Source organism: Arvicanthis niloticus, chromosome 24 (assembly GCF_011762505.2).
Source record: "Arvicanthis niloticus isolate mArvNil1 chromosome 24, mArvNil1.pat.X, whole genome shotgun sequence".
NCBI classification, from domain to species: Eukaryota; Metazoa; Chordata; class Mammalia; order Rodentia; family Muridae; genus Arvicanthis; species Arvicanthis niloticus.
The window spans coordinates 17360245-17372645 of NC_133432.1; positions in this window are offsets into that span (position 1 = coordinate 17360245).

Sequence of the window (12401 nt, forward strand, 5' to 3'; positions counted from 1 at the left end):
TCTTGCATATGGTGTCAGCAATGGAAAGGTGAGTGAACCTCTATGATCTCCAGCCACAGATCACTCCTCCAAAGGATGAGCCCCTTTACCAAAGAGCTTCCCTTCTGCATGACACTGGCCATAAAGAGGCACCCAGAGAATGGGCCTCTGCCTTCAGTCCTTGTGTTGGAGAGGAGCTTTCTGGGTACATCTCTCTGACGAACTGTCCCTCCAGCCTACTTGTTTGAACATTGCCTCCCAGTATTTCTAGGGACACATCTGTCTTAGTTAGGGTGTTCATCATTATGAATAGACATTATGACCAAGGCAACTTTTACAAAGAACAATATTTAATTGGGGGTGGCTTACAGGGTCTGTGGTTTACTCCATTATCATGGCACAGGAAGCACAGCAACATCCAGGCAAGCATGGTCCTGGAGGAGCTGAGAGTTCTACATGTTCATCCAAAGGAAGCCAGGAGTAGACTATGTCCCACGTGGCTAGGAGGCGGGTCTCAAAGCCCACCTCCACAGTGACGCACTTCCTCCAACAAGGCCACATCTACTCCAACAAGGCCATATCTCCTAATACTGGGCCAAGCCGACTCAAAACCACCACGACGTCATAGCATGAGGATCTGCCATGATATAGTTCTTCACAACCCCCTAGCCTCCCTTAGGAGAAGCAACACGGTAAGTCAAGCAGAGCACTTAAAGGAGCTGAAATGGGAAGAGTAATATATTTACTCTCGAGTCATGATCAAGATGAAAAGGGGGAGCTCTAACTACACAGCTGAAATGGCCATTGAGCCGAGTTAAAAGGAACTGGAGTGGGCAGAGAGTTACAGAGATGGTGAGATTACAGCCAGGAAGGAGTGATGATCTTCTGGGCTAAAAGTGGCATTAGCTGCAATATTTAGGAACTTGTGTTTTATGAGAGCGCTTTCACACCTCGACACATTCCCCCACAGGACTGGGGTGCAGAATGGTTCTCTACAGACCATTTGTCAGATATTTGACCTGCCAATTAAAGTAGAGCGACAGCAGCTCATCTCTCAGGTGTCTCCTGACATCTCTCTGAGAAGCAGCGGCTCCTGAAATCTATGCTGGAACACTCCTCAATGCTTCCTCAGACACAGCTTCCTTCCTTGTAGACGGTTGGCTAGACCATCCTCCACCCGTCACATAGGGTGAGTTCTCGCTTGTGATGGATATGGCTTTGTTTTATCCAACATTTATGCCTTTACGTTTTAACACTATTCTTTAACTGTTTTAGTACTATTCATATACTCTTTGAGAATTTGATGCAAGTACATGGTACAGTTCTATGATCTATCCACCCAGCTCCAACTTCTCCCAGGACTCTCCGCAACCCCCTCCCAACTTCACACCCTCTTCAAAAACCAACATGCACTTAGCCAAATGACCATTTAGTCAAATTACAGCTTCTCACAAGCTCATGGGAGTGAGGGCCATTTTCTGAAGAATGGAGAACACAAGAGAGGCGGCAACCCTGAAGAAAACTGGCCCTCTCTCACCCATCAGCTCTCAACATTTCAATAGCTCTCAGCCAAGGGTGGGGCCTGTGAATTCCTCCTTCTTCCATGTTGCAAGGTAGATCAGTCTGATCCTGTGCCTGCAGACATCCAGCTGTGAGTGCTTGAGAACAGTGGTCCTGTCACGATCAGAGCACACTGTTTTGAAGGAGTCCTCCCTGGGCTCTGGCTCTTACCATCTTTCTGCTCCCTTTTCACTCTGTTCCCTGAGCCTTGTGGGCAGTAGTGGTACAAATGTCCCATGTGTGGCTGAGTACTCTATGGGGCCTTGTTTGATAAGATGGCCTGGGAGGTCCTCTGATATTCAGCAGCAGTGACAAAGAGACGAAGGCCAATAGAAATGACAGCTCGTGATTCTGATCAAGTTGATAGACCCAGTAACCACACCTCCTTTCCCAGTGGTAGGGACAGGATTGGCTCACAACTCACATGTTGATAGTCTTACTTCTTTTTTTATTAATTAAAATATATTTATTTACCTTATCTTCTGATTGTCTCCCAGCTCCATCTTCTCTCCTCCCTTCCCTGCTCCCTTTGTCTTCAGAGAAGGGGAGGCTTCCCATGAACATCAACCCACCTTGGCATATCAAGTTGTAGTAGAACTAGGTTCATCTTCTCATATTGAGACTAGACAAGTCAGCATTATTAGGGGGAAAAATCCAAAGGCAGGCAACAGAGTCAGAGACAGTCTCTGCATCTGTTGTTAGGGAACCCACATGAAAAACCAGGCTGCAGATTAGTTACATGTGTGTAGGGCACCTAATCTCTGGTTGGTGGTTCAGTCTCTATGAGCTCCTATGGGCCCAGGTTAATTGATTCTGTAGGTTTTCTTCTGGTGTCCTTGGCATCTCTGGCTCCTTTAATCTCTCCTCCCCCTCTTTCACAAGATTTCCTGAGCTCTGCCTAATGTTTGACTGTGGGTCTGTGCATCCGTTTTCATTAGGTGCTGGGCGAAGCCTCTCAGAGAACAGTTATGCTAGGTTCCTGTCTGCATGTAGAGCAGAATATTATTAATAGTGTCTAGGAGTGGGATCACTTGGTTTCAAGTTGGTCCAGTCACTGGTGGGCCATTTTCTCCATTTCTGCTCCATCATTATCCATGCACATCTTTTAGGCATGACAACTTGTGGGTTGAAGGTTTTGTGGCTAGGTTGGTGTTCCCATCTCTTCATTGGTAGTCTTTCCTGGTTACAGGAGGTAGCCATTTCAGGTTCCATATACCTTACTGCTAGTAGCCTAAGCTAGGGTCACCTTCATAGACTCCTAGAAGTTTTCATTGTTCTAAGTTTCTAGCTCATTCAACTATATTGCCAAACTCACTCTAAGAGGCCACAATCATGCTGCTACCTAAATTCAACAAAGAAAGAAAATTTCAGACCAATTTCCCTTATGAATATTGATGCAAAAATACTCAATAAAATAGCTGCAAACTGAATCAAAAAAGCACAAAAAGCATCATACACACAAAAAGCATCATACACCATGATTAATTAAGCTCATCCCAGGGATGCAGGGGTGGCTCAATATACAAAAATTCATCAACATAATCCACCATATAAACAAGTTGAAAGGAAAAAAACCACATGGTCATCTCATTAGATGGTGATAAAATCCAATATCCCTTCATGTTAAAAGTCTTAGAGAGATTGGTGATACAAGGCCCATACTAAACACAATATAAGCAACATGCAACAAGCCAATAGCCAACATCAAATTAAATGGAGAGAAACTTAAAGCAGTTCCATTAAAATCAGGAAGAAGATAGGCTGCCTACTCTCTTTGTATCTATTCAATATAGTTTTTGAAAGTTTTAGCTAGAGCAATAAGACAACCAAAGGAGATCAAGGAGATATGAATTAGTATAGCTACTCACAGATGATATGATAGTATACATAAGTGACCCCCAAACTTCTACCAGAGAACTTCTGCAGCTGATAAGTCTACTTTCATTGTGACCATATTTGAAAAAAGGGTCAGTAAGAAGGAAATTAAGGTTATATGAGGAAGAAAGGATGAAGCTTTATTTTGATGAAGTTGTTTTTATAAAAGGAGCCTAGAACAGTCTCTTTCTTTCTCTACCTCTACCACTAACCCCCGAGGACAAGCAAAATATCTGCTCCCTAAAAGCCAGGAAGAGAGCTTTCCCTAGAGTCTGTACTGCCCACCACCTTATTAGGAAGAAATATATCCCTGGGGTTGAGCTATCAGCCTGTGGTACTTTGGGTTTGGTCAGCATCCAAGGCAGACTATGGAACTGCATGGGGAGAGCCCACATTATGGAGGAAAGGTCAGATCTGTTCTCCAAACTTGATTCTTTGCCTATAAAGGGATATGTGTTCAGCCATTCATCTGTCTCATGTACACTCTCTTCTCCAAGACTGCAATTAAAGTCCAAATATCCTGCACACAGGAAAGTCAGCAGAGTTGAAAACTGTCCCTCTGTGTTTTGGTGGAATCTAATAACCCTGAGGCTCTGGATTTATTTTGATGAAATGTATTCTTAAATTGACATTAAAATATTCTATTTATTTTGGCTCCCTTTTTTCCTTAAAACTACTTCTTTAAATATTCTATGTCAATACAAATAAACTCATCACATAGTTTGAGAGAGTAGGTATAGCATTACATTCTGTGGGCACACTCTATTCTTATTGAAAACAGTTCTTCCACAATTAGACATGTGAGCATATGCTATTAACCACCAAAAATAAATATGCAATGAATACTATTGAAAACATGGTGTCTTCGAGGCCTCATAGCGTCTTGCAGAGGGATGCGTGTGGGCCACGCAACAGTATTGTCTAGTAAGCTTGCTCTAATTTGTATGAGCCAAAAGTACATTTGCTCATTTTGCTTAAAGTAAGAAGAAATGGTATTCTGAACAAGAGCAATGCTCTATGTATACCTCCCTGATTTGTAACCTCGTGGCACTGCAGCTATGGCCTGCCCACCTGGTTTTACGTCCTGACCAGGTCAGCATGGCTCAACCCTGTCCAGTACTTGGTGTAGATGGAGAGAAGGAGAGAACACAGGCCCATCGTTTCTGCTGACTGGTTTCTGGCCACACCCCTGACACCCACAGACAGTTGTAGCTCCTGCAAGTGTCCTGCCCATCACCAAGTTGAGATTAAATGGATTTCCCCTCTTGCCTGGCTTACCTCAGACAATCACAGCTCCTGGGCACCGTGTTGCCTCTTCTTGTAATGCTCTCATGGGTAAATAATTCCCTTATCATTTCAGTCAAGCTAGTCCAAATGAGATCCTGTTATTTGCAGCGACTCAGACTAATGAAGTTGGATGTGGTTCTGTTACAGATCAACGTGTAATGTGCAGTGTTGCCGAAAGTCTGTGAAAGGAGATTAATTCATTTAGGCAAATTGAAATAGCACACATCCACAGCCCCCTAGAATTATGTTACTTTCAACACTGTTTTTTTTTTTTTCCCTTCACCCACTGAGCTATGGAGAATAGGCCAGCTATGTAGTTCTACTTTATTTTTTGCAAGGACAAATACATAAAAGACCAGGAAACAATTCATCTATGGACTATTTCCCATATTTACTGAGTTGCATGCAACACGTACAAACTCATAAAATTAGCCAGTACTTTCATCGTGGGAATCTTATCTAAATACTTTATGTATTTACATCGCCATAGGTTACATTTCTCTGCAGAGAGCTCTTAACTGTAGCACTCTTATTTGCATATGCATGGATGGAGTTGTCTTGAATGCAAGTGTCCTTATCTGTTAAGTGCTTGTGCTACTGCATTAGAGTAGACACTGTTGGGCCCCCGAGACTGGTGCCTTAGAGAATTCATTGAGAGGTCATGGGCCCCGGGGAGAATTTAGGTGATTATTCTGCTAAGTGAACATTGTAACAAACTTCCCTCCCAGAGATTAATGCATGTCTCAACCCTCAATAAAGAAACTTCTTTTGACAGAGACATACAACTGGTCAACCTGTGACGGTTAAGGAACTGAGGAGAGTACTCAGAGTCTAAATGAAATGTCCGTATCACATCTCTGCCCACAGACTCAGGGATGGGCCAGAAAAATTGTAAGAGTGAAACAGCATTTGCTGGACACATGGTAGCCATTTTCCATGAACTCACAGAGTCTGTGACTGCAGGTACAAGACCTGTATAAGATCAAGTTGGACAACATCCCTTGCATGGATGAGGGAGAGGTTCATGTCCTGTCTACAGCTGAGGGACTGTTGGAAAATGATGGTTGCTGAGTGACAGACAATTAGCTTTCTTCAGGTATGTGACCCTGAGAGGCTACCTATGCCCCAGCAGATGGTTCTATACCTACAGGCAGCAATAAGTGTATTCAGGGGCTTTGAAAGTAGAGAGGAAAGTTGAGAGGGAAAAGCAATAGGGAGATAGGGGAGGAAATGGATTTGAGGATGTGAGCATAGAATTGATTAAAACACAGATGCATGTATGAAATTCTCAAAAATTAGATATATATGTTTATCGTCTCTGTATCTATCTATCTATCTATCTATCTATCTATCTATCTATCTATCTAATCTGTCTGTCTGTCTGTCTGTCTGTCTGTCTATCTATCTATCTATCTATCTATCTATCTAAAGTTGCAGCTGTCCTCGAACTGTCTATGTAGTCCAGGCTGGGCTTAAACTCACAGAGATTCACTGGCCTCTGCCTCCAGAGTACTGGAATTAAAAGCATAAACCAGTGCCAAATATTATTCCATGTTGGGAATATTTAAATATGCTATTTAGCCTTTACATTGAACTTTCTGATTATTTATATTTCTACTGCAGTTTTTAAAAATCTGATCCACTTTAAGTATAAAATGGATTTTATGCCATGAACTGAATGTATCCCCAAAACTTCATGATGGAAATGGTCTTGATGACAAAGTTGGCTTCTGTTAGAATGCTGTGATTGATTAGCGATGTCTGTCAGGGATGCAGGAGTAGGGTAGATTCTATGTGTGCTGGATCTCAGGAGATTAGCTTAAATGTCTACACCTTCCAGGTTTCCAGTGAAACCTGAAACATAGATTTCTGACTCTACATGATTAAATATCTCCTCATAATAAAGGTGATTGTTTCCCACTGGGTACAGGCATTAGCATTAACAGGAAGGAAATGATTTTCTGTATCTTCCTGAGTTAACTTTGATTAATTCTCATGTCATACGAGTTTTGCAGAGTCATCCTCCAAAGCATCATCATTTTCAGGCTTTGCTTGAGGCTGTCTGCTAGAGGGACTTGGCCATATGGCTACTGGTTTCAGAACAGAGTGGGCACACATGGACATTTTGTGCTTTTATGTGGGCTAGAATGGACAAGATGTTTTGCATAGAGTTGTCTGCTTGGCTATGTACAAATTAGTTATCTAAGTAACTAATTGATCCACTCTGTTCCAGGCTGAAAGGTTCTCAGAGAAGGTGTGCCCTGTGAAGACAGTATTCCAGGATCTAGAAATAGTATTCTTCATAGGATAGGACTCAAACCAGGTACTCTATCAATACCATTGTGTATGTTTATTATGGGGTGAGTGGCCACCCTTCTAAGTTGTCCGGGTGGATCAAGTTCCCAAAGCTGAGCATTATTACAGTGTGTATGCTATCAACAAACATCTTCCACAAGTTTATTCCTGCAGTGACCCCCCCCAAAAGACTAATAGTCTATGCCATTTCCTCCTAAATATAAAATACAACAGGATTGATCCCAGCAATTAGATTTGAGACAGTTAACATGTAAAAGAGGAGAGATAAGCTTTAAGCTTCTCTTGGCTTTTGTGCTTTCAGGAAAATCTGTCCTGACACACAGGGAACAGACTCAGATAAATAAATTTTCAAGAGAAATTGTTATTCAGCTACTAGCAGAATTCGGGATGTTGCTGTGGTAGGAACAGGACATGATCCATCTAGTGAGACTTGTTCCTTAACATTAATATTTATGATAGACTTTGAAAACAGCCAATGTAGCCACATCAACATTAGCTATATGCTGCTTGAGTAAGTGGTGCCAACTGTGAAGACAAAAAAATAATAATAATACAAAGGTAGTTCAATTACTGTACCATACATACAGCCCCTCAAAAGGGCACTGGGTTCTCAAGGCAGTGTTTCCCTTGCAGGAAATTATCCTCAGTTAGGAGACCTGGAGTCCTGAATATCAAGCATGATATGACCACACCCACATATCACTACCTCCTACAAGTCTGAGCTTCTAGTTTGTTGATGCCACAGCTTGCTCTCTACCTCCACAGAACATCTCTGGCTGCAGATATGGAGGGTGTTTTTTGGCTCTAAATAATTTCTTTGCTGTTCACTTTCCTCCATGGCACCAAGATGGCTGACTTCAATTGTCAGCTTGGTTGGATTAAGAAACATCCAGGACATTAGTGAGGCACATCTTAGGTGAGTCTGGCATTTCCAAGGATGATTAATTACCAGGTGGGCAAGGAGACTTACACACAGCATTGCAGGAGCCGAGGCTTGGCAGAACAAAAGTAGAAGAGAAAGACCAGTGAGCACCAGCCACCTGTCTCTCTTCCCTACTTCCTGTTCATGTTCCTCATGGCAGACCACTCTCGCCACCAAGTTTCTCTGTGTGATGGACTACATTTAATCTGTGAGCCCAAATATGCCTTCTATTTCTCCTTTAAATGTGTGTGTGTGTGTGTGTGTGTGTGTGTGTGTGCTTGCTCGTGCATGTGTGTGTGTATAGATGTGGGGGGGGGTGGGGGCAATGTGGATAGCATGTGTGTGCAGTTCTTTTGGAGGCCAAAAAAGGGCACTCTATTCCCTGACATTGGAGTTATAGACTCCAGTTGTAAGCTACCATGTGGGTGCTGGGAATTCCACCCTGATTCCCTGGAAAAGCAGCCAGTGCTTTTAAACACTGAGCTGACCATTCCGTTTTATTCTCTCTTGTTTTTGCTTTTTTGTTTGTTTTTGAGAAGAACATGTTATACCACCATGAAGAATGTCTAGACACTCTGATACTCAGTCCCTGGCTGTGATATCCCTTGTATCAAGTGGTGGGACACTGGCGGGGCTTCTGGAAGGAGAAGTGCCCAGAGTTCACCACCGTGAGCTCTAGGGTGTGTGTTCTTCCCACTGGCTGCCTTTCCTTAATTCGCTAAGGACATTGCTTTAATGACAGCAACAGGCCTTCACTCTGGATAGCCTTATCTATATGATCAAACCTTAACAGTTTGAGAAATAACGCCGATTCACTCAGCCCATGACTCTTAAATTTGAAAAGTGAGCAACTGCACTGGCAGCCTCTGCTTTATGGATTCAGGGTTGGTCCTTAATAATACCCAAAGATTAAGGGATATAGAAGTCATAGTGATGGTTACCATGGGGTGCCGATCTGACTGGATTGAGGGATGATTAGAGAGTTGGCAGCGTGTTTGTAGGTGCTTCCTGAGAAAGCTCTTGGGAACTTCAGCAAACTAAGTGGGAAAAACTCCTTTTCATCATGAGCTTTGCGTGCTCTGAGCTAAGGCTAGAGGCAAAAGAAGAAGAAAAAAAAAACACAAGGTGCAATAGTTGTCAAGTCTGCTCCACTTTCTGGAGTAGAGTTAGGTTGTTGTCATCTCCAGAATTAAGATGGTAGAGTCTTCAGTCTTTGAATGTGGCTCCCTCCTCAGGCTGTGATTCCATGACATCATCCCCTCTCTCAATACAAGGCTCCTAAATTCTTGAAATAAAGTCTATGTCTGTGTGCTTAAGAAGAAGATTACTACGGTGGGGATTTTCAGCCCCTGCAATCTTGTGAGCCAGTCTATTGAATCCCTCTTACAATGGTGGACACTGTATCCATCCTGTTCCTCTGGAGAACCCTCACTGACACAGCAACTCAGTAGCTATAGTCACCAGAAGGCTCATTTGCTCACAGATCTGGTGGTTGCCTGATGCCATTATCCAAAGCATCCGAAGTAGTTTCTCTGTGTGAGGTGGGCTCCCTCACTCCAACCCCAAGAGATGAAGTCTTCAGAATCCCCTGGAAACCTTGCCTCACAGGTTACATGGAGAAATTCATAGAGCAGTCACCGTATTCTCTTTAGAAGGGAATTTAGAACCTGCTTTGGATATTAGTGTAGCATTTAGATAATGGAGAAGACGTCTTCAATCTGCTTTAGGATTTACTTTGTGATTGCAAAGCAAGCTTAAAACATTAATACCCTGGAGGGAAGTTGCTTATTCAAGATTAGGTAATGGAAGCTGCAAAGCTTTTAATAGGGTGTGAGAAAAGACCAGGATGAAATTGCAAAGCCAATGTGAAGAGGCACTGTGGACCTCAAGAGTCTTCTTTTCTGACCCCCAATTCCCTGAAACATCTAACTCTGTAAAATATTTATCTTTGTCTGATGTGGCAGCTCACTCCTACTGATGACTATGAGGTCGCCTTCTCTCCAGGGGACAGGAACTCGTGGATGATGACAGTCACTCAGCACAACGAGCTGCCCAGGCAGTAGAAAACCTAATGGGTTAGAACATAGTCTCATTTTCTGAGACAAAACCATCTTATGATTTTTATATCTGATGAGAGTTCCCTCTTCAGGCTCCCTTGAGTGCTGTTGAGAACTCCTATTTAAGAGGCAGCTCTGTGAGACTGGTTTGGATCTCTGTGTGTGTGTGTGGGGGGGGGCGGGAATTAAGTCTCAGCAGTATCAGGAGTACATTGCTCTGCTGATCTGCGAGGAAAACAACAGTGTAGGGTGTTCCAGCACAGTCCTACATGACCGCAGCATGACAAGGCCATCACCTGGAGAAGTGAGATGTGTTATAGTTAACTTTGATGGTAAAGGTCACTGTGTTGACAGATGTCTAGTAAATATCATCTCTGGATACATCTGTTAGGACATTTCCAAAGAGGACTGTACTGGTTAACTGGACACGATCTAGAATCATCAGAGAAGAAGGAGCCTCAGTTGAAAAAAAATGCCTACATAAGATTCAGCTAAAAGGCATTTATTCAGTTAGTGATCTATGGGAGAAAGGGCTCACCCATTGTGTGTGATGTCATCCCTAGGCTGGTTAGATCTTATCCCTGGGATAAGATGACAGGTTGAGCAAGCCATAATGAGCAATCCACTAAGTAGCACTCTCTGAGGCCTCTGAATCACCTCCTGCCTCCAGGTTCCTGCCCTGTCTGAGTTCCCATCCTGATTTCCTTCAGTGGTGAACATCAATCTGGAAGTGTAAGTTGGATAACCCTTTCCTCCCCAACTTGCTTTTTGGTCATGGTGTTTCATCACAGTCATAGAGACTATAAGACAAGGACAGATATGTAGAATAGCAACCGAATGGGACATACCCTCTCACAGTGCTGTTAGTACCCTTCTGTATTCTGGGCATTAGGTAGAATAAAAGAAGGCAATGGAAGAAGCCAGCACATACGCAGAGACACTCTCATGTAGATTCCCTTCTGAAATAAGCTCACCTATTGTTGCTGCCATCATATATAGACATCAGACTACAGCATCCTCAGCCTGCTGCGTGGACTCATAACAACTCTTAACACAGAGGTTCTAGGAAGTTTCTGTGCCTTGATTGTTGGGCTAAGACTGTCATATAATGTGACTCTATCCTGTCATTCACTGTGAGTCTTTCAAATTCCTGGGCTCAGAGGCTACTGTACTTCTCGGTCTACCCAACTTCCTACTGTGTAAAACAATCTGATAAAAACCCTTTGATAATTGAAATTCTATATATTCCATTGATTTCTTTCCCTCTCCAGAGAATTCTAACTTACACAGATGTCAAAGGTAAAGTGATCTGGCTAATCATGCAGAGAAGACAATACAAGCAAGCAGAGCAGAAATCTATATTTGCCAAGAGGAAGCTTGAGATGGAAAGCATGTTGCCTGCCTCATGACTCCCGGTCACCTTTGCTGCCCTTTCTTCTCTTGAGGCAAGAGCCAGTGGATTCTATGCTCTTGTAAAGGAAATGGGAACCTTGTCATCAGAATCAAAATGGAGTCTGACTGTCTCAAACATAGGAGCATCTGAGCTCCAATTTGAATGGCTTTGGGGGATAAATAAGAAAGCAAGAAAGAAAGCAATGCTGAGGTTCGAGATCAGCCCCGAGGATACGCAAATAATTAAAATATGCTTCATGAGAACAAGTGTGTCTCTATAAGTAGCTACACTGTGAGTAAATGCTATTGAGCACTGTATAACTGCTGCACAGCCGAGGACTCAGGTATGGCCAGAGTAGAATGGCCTCTTCCTTTGGTGCTTTGTCCTGTCATCTGACTACATTGCACATTTCATCTTTGCAAAAGAGTATCAAGAAGGGCCGACCTTGTAAATCAGTCACAGCAACAGCAAACACACCCAATAGAGTATTAACTTTCTCAAGATGGCATCATGACTGAAACATAGTTTGAACTTAAGCCTTCCCTCCTCTGACCACCCAGAATCTCATGAGGAAGGGCAGATCAACTTTGCGTAGTCCACACTAACCTAGGATCTGCCATGGTGATGCACAGGAGTGAGAGTCCTAGCCATCCTGTTGTAGGGAATGTTAGGATCCAGTTTTCAACATTCAGCTGAATGGTATTTCTTAGTATAGTAATAGATGCACACATACCCAAACTGCACCATCTGTAGGAAGAACTGCGGCCTTCACTTAATGTTGCTTAATCACAATTGTAGCCAGAATGAACTGCCTTGGTTCAAATCTGTTTTACTGTTGTCTGTTTCCATATACTCAAGGCAAAGGGAAGTTGGGCAGGCAGCTGATAGTTCCTGCCTGAGGTGATGTCTGTCAGCCTCTGGCCAGGCTATTCAGCTTTGCATGTAGACATCTGGGCTCATTTTCATTTGGCCATTGTCTCTCCACATGCAGGGAGGGGAAGAGATGGGTGAG